Raw genomic sequence first — 5302 nt, 5'->3', positions numbered from 1 at the left:
CAGGGACGGATGGGCCAAAGCATCACTGGGTACGCTGTCTGTGGGTGGCCTTGAGCTCTGCACGGGGATACAGAGGGGAATGAGACGTCGTTTGTAACTCTAGGGGCTCAAAGTGTCAGTGAGTGCTTCTGCGACTTCTGTACCCCAGTACCCGCAGACGACCGAGCATTGCCCTCAGAGCCCCGAGAAGCCGGGACGGCCGTGAACTTGCCGCAAGTGAGCCGTATCTCAAAAGTTTGCAATTCCGGCTCAAAATAAACGTCACTAGAGAGCTTTTTGCCAGATCTACCATATACATATATATGCATATATATGTTCATCTATATGCATATATATGTATATGGTGGATTTTCGAAGGAAACCTGTGTGGACCCCTGGTCTACCGGAGAAGACAGGCCGCTCCTAGCACCTCCACCTCCCCGGAGTGTGGACCCCGGGCGTTCCAGAGCCACAATTCAGCATGATCTCTTTTCATCCCAGAGGCCCCGGGGCTCCTTCCTAAGGCCTCTGCTCCTTCCTGCTTTCCGCATGGGAATTCAGACTTCAGGACGGAAGCAGACACCTCCCTGTCCCTCGCCTTTCTGCCTGGGATGGTCGTAATGGTCCCCAGGAACTTCTCTTCGGACATTCTTGCTATAGGACATTCTTGCTCCTCCTACTTCCTGGAACAGGACTTTCACCTTTTCCCCCCTCCCCTACCTAAAACCTACGGATTTCACAGGTTTGCATTGCAGGTGACACCTAAACTCTGGCACCGAAGGCTCTGCCCAGGAACTGCAGAGTTGACTTAGGTTGCAGAACAGCTTACTTCAGTTAGACTTGAAGAGGAACTTCCAGCCTGAAGTTGATTTTTAAAAAAGTGTGTGGAGTTCTATCCTGAGCATCATCTGTGATAGGACAGAGTGCCAGGTGGTCAAGATGATTTTCAAGATTATTTTACTCATACTCAGAGTATCGCGAGCAGAAATACTGCTTGCTTATTGTGCTTCAAGGAGCCATCAGATGGAGACTGCTGCCTGGCTGTCTCTTCCAGCCCAGGGTAGAGAGGTGGGGTGGAGGATACAGAGTGTCACTGAGAGGGGGTGTGACCCAACTCACATACACTCTGCCCTGTTCCTGGGGACCAGTCTCACAGGTGAGTCAAATGGCTGGAGCTGTCAGACTTGTTCTGGGACCAGGGCAGGAGGCACCTGCCTCCCTTCCAGATCTGGTCTGGGGCCTGGACTTCCTAACTCTGCTCTCCTCCCAATTTTCAGTTCCCAGAAGTATATACAGTGGCTAAGAGTTTGATCTTGAGAATTGTGCAGACTCTGGTTCAAATTCCAGATGTGTGTCTGCTCGTGGGACCATTCAAATGCTCCGTTCGCTTGCCAGTAAAATTGGTTCTGTCCTGTCTTCCTTGCAGGACTGCTGGGAGGAAAGATAATGTATGTTATAATCACACCTGAGACTTGCCAGAAGGTCATCTAGGCTCAGCTTAGATGCCACTTCCTCCGGGAAGAGTCCCCACTGGGTTAGATGCTTCCTCGGAGCTATTCCAGCCATGTCTGTGTTCATCCTATCTTGTTGTCTGTTTACTTGATTGTGTCCTGCTCTAGTCAGGCCTGGGAGCTCCTTGAGGTCAGGAATGGGGTCACTTCCTTTATGTGTCGCCAGTACCCAGGACAGGGCTGGATTCAGGGGAAGGGAAGAGACCCAAAGGAAGGGACTAGACCTCAGTCCAGCTGTAAATCCTTCTACACCCCTTCTATGCCCCTAAGCCCCACAGGCGCAGACACACATGTGGGCACACCCACACACATGCACTCATTCTCTCTCTCTGGTTGAAGGTCCTGGGATCAGTGACAAGTCCCCCTGAACATCGCTGCTCCATCTGGCCTTCGGTTTGTTTCTGGAAGGTGGAGGAGTGCTGCTCTCCCTCCTTCAGCCTGCAACCTTGGCTGCCATCTGGTGGCTGCACACCCAATAGGAAGAGCAGATTTCAGCAGAGCCTTTGAACTTGAGCTTCAGGTGTGGCCCTTCCCCCGCTTAAGCACTGGGATCAGAGGCCTTCCCATAGCATGTCCCTAGGGACCCTCATAGGTTGTGCCAGCTCCTTGCTCAGTCTTCCTGTAGGCTTCAAGGGCAGCCAGGCATCCAGTGCCTCCTTGTGGCCTCAGAAGTCAAGTTCGTGAATATCTAAGGTTCCAAATACTACTAGAGGGGCCAGGCTCTTGGGAATTCAGTCATCCTGGTCCTATTGACACACTTCCCTTTCTCTCAGAAATGGTCTGGGAATCCAGTGGCTTCTGCCATGGGTGTTATTTCATGGGGTAAGGGATGACCACATTTCTGGAACCACATTCCCTGGAGACTTTAACCCCTTGGAGAAGCAGGAAAGAGAGAGACAGAGACAGAGACAGAGACAGAAACATAGAGACAGAGAAAGACAGAGAGAGAGAGGTAGGGGAGGTATCAAGGATGAGTCCCAGTATCATTCTGAGCAAGGTGGATCCAGGGACACTGTACTGGGTTATGCAGACTGTGCCTCTACGAGCTGTCATAGGTCTGCAGCAGCCTCTGGGGAGGGGCGCCTTTTCCTTATTCTCACAAAAGCCCCATATAGGCTAGTGAATGGCACTGAGAATGGCAGGTGCTCGTGGATAAGCAGGAGAGTGCGTGGAGTAATGATGCATTTATGGACATGTGGTGTTTAGCAGCCTGTGTGGTTATCTTTAGGGAATGGAGGAGGACGTTTGGGTGCACAGCTCAGACCTGAAGCTCAGGAGCCAGAGATTTTGCCTTCAAGTTGGATGCCCACTGGGAGGTTAAGAGCCCAGATCTGAGTCGGGCAGCCCTGATACAGTGCCGTCCCGACACTTAATATCTGTGACCTTGGATAAATCAGCTCCACTTTAGGAACTTTGGTTTAGTCATCTGTAAGTTGGGGGCAGTAAATGGTATCTATCTAATAGATGAAAAGAAACAATGCAGAAAAACATATAGAATAGTGCCTAACACACAGTGCACAATAAATGTTAGCTATTTTTTTTTTTTAATTTTCATTATTATTACAGGATGAACTGAGTTGGAAGCAAGGCCACAGTGTCTCAGAGCTAGCAAAATCCTTAAGCCCAATTTACTAATACGGCATTGTGGAATCTGAAGCCCAAGGTGGAGCAGGGTTGGAAGTGGGGGTTGGGGGGAGAGTGGTGGCACCTGCCCAAGTCATGTAACAGTCAGAGTGAGAGGTAGGCTCAGCATGGCTGGAGGGTACAGAACATGCTGGGCCCAGCTGCCCTCCTGGGCCTCTGGAGGCACCACCACAATGGGGTGGGTTGCCCAGGTTCGTTCTGCATTGTTGAAGCCGGTACAGTTTTGTACATGGACTCTGCAAATGAATAACAGCACCCTTGACTTGTTCTGGCTGTGAGTTCGGGGGCGTGGGATGGAGGTGGTGAGGACAAATGCTGGAAAAGTGGAGAAAGGGTCAGGGAGGAGAGCTCCAGGGGGCAGAGAGAAAAAGGAGAGAGAGGAATGGGAAGAAACTGCTGGAAGACTCTTCTGGGCCCCAAGAGCTAATGAGCTGAAACAAGAGACTGGGAAGGGCCTTCCCTTAAACCTAAGCACAGTGATAGTGGTGGTGGTGGTTTTTACACAGAAGGTGAGGGCTGCTGTATGGCTGCCAGGATGCTTTCCGGTTACAGCCCCATTCTCATCCTACCGGGTTGTATAATTGGGCCCATTGTCTTGAGGGGAAAATGCAACCTCAGAGAGGGAGGTGACTTGCTCAGGCGACTTACACAGCCGGTTAGTGGCATTGGACTGTGGTCTTTTGATTTTAAACCATGGCTAATTCTACTCTAACACAGAGTTCTCTGTAGTGTGTGTGTGTGTGTGTGTGTGTGTGTGTGTGTGTGTGTGTGTGTAAAGGGGAGCTGAAGAAGAAAAGAGAATATTTACCACTGCAGTGCTTACAGTCCATTTGGAAAGATGCATCTGGGCAAGTGGAGAGGGTCCCTTCAAGTATCTAAGCGAAGTGGTTGACATTTGCTGTTTCTGCCTCCATTCTTCTCACTCACGCCTCAATGTCTTTCACCTCCAACACTCTGAAGAGACTGCTTTCACCAAGGGCACTACAGTCCCATCGTCTTGTTGCAAGATACGATGGCTTATTTGATCTTTCTGCTCTCAACATAACAGGATAATAGCCATTTTCTCCAAGGAGCTGTTACTGGTCGTGCTTCCTCAGCTCACCAGTCTTCCCAGCTGGTCATGGTATTGCTCTCTGAACAATACTGTGAACTCTGGACTCTGTGAGATACAGACCACATCTGTCCTGTTTATTGTAGTATCTGAATATCCAGCACAAGTTGGGAATACAGGATGTCCCCAGTAAATAATTGTTCAAGGAATAACATGGGGACTTTATCCACTCCATTATTTACAATACTTCCTTTGAAGCATCAACTTCCAAATCAGCACCGTCAGGCCCATTCCCTCCAGTACCCAGTTGGCTACTGCACAACTCCTCAGGCACTTCAGGTTCAAAATGGAATTCCTGATCTTTCACCAACCCGAGTCCCTTGCTCCTGTTAGTGGCCCTCCACCCATCCACCCAGGCCAGAGTTGGGATTCACACTGAAGCCCCCTTTTTTACTCCTACCCCCAGCTTCCTTGCTTCAAGTCTCTGTCTTGCCTGGAGATGTTTTGTTTTCATTCTTGCTACATGCTCCAACCATTCTCCACACGGGCGCCCAGGAGACCTTTCCCAAACACAGAGCCAACCAGGATCCAGCCCTTCACACCTGCGGGGGTAAACCTCTCTCCTCAGATAAACCTCAGTCCTTGAGGCAAGTGCAGCTTAGTGGCTGTGGGCATGGGCTTGAAGCCAGACTTTCCTGGGCAAATCTCTCCTGCCAATGTCATATTAGTATAATGTTGGGTAAGTTAGTAACAAAGGTACCTCAGCGCCTGAATATTAAAACTAAGGGTGAAATAATGCCCATCATATAGGTTTATGGTGAAGATAAGTAAGTAAATACATGTACAGAAACCATAGAGTAAATGCTCAGTGAATGTTAGCAACAGCCATTGTAACTTTCTGCTTTACCTGCGATATCCTGAGTGGCCACTAGATGGCAACACTGGAGGCCTTCTGTGACTCCGCCTACTCCAACCTCTTCTCCCACTCCTCCCTCCCCTCCCAAGCTGTTTCATATCTCAGGGCTCATGATTTTTCCTTCTGCCATCTCCATCTCCTTCAGGATGTTTCTCTGACTCCACTTTCCCTTTCCACGATCACTGGATGGATGCTCTGTAT

This window comes from Pteropus alecto, unplaced genomic scaffold, assembly GCF_000325575.1.
Source record: "Pteropus alecto unplaced genomic scaffold, ASM32557v1 scaffold25, whole genome shotgun sequence".
Classification (NCBI taxonomy): domain Eukaryota; kingdom Metazoa; phylum Chordata; class Mammalia; order Chiroptera; family Pteropodidae; genus Pteropus; species Pteropus alecto.
Note: the sequence above shows the minus strand (reverse complement) of the source record.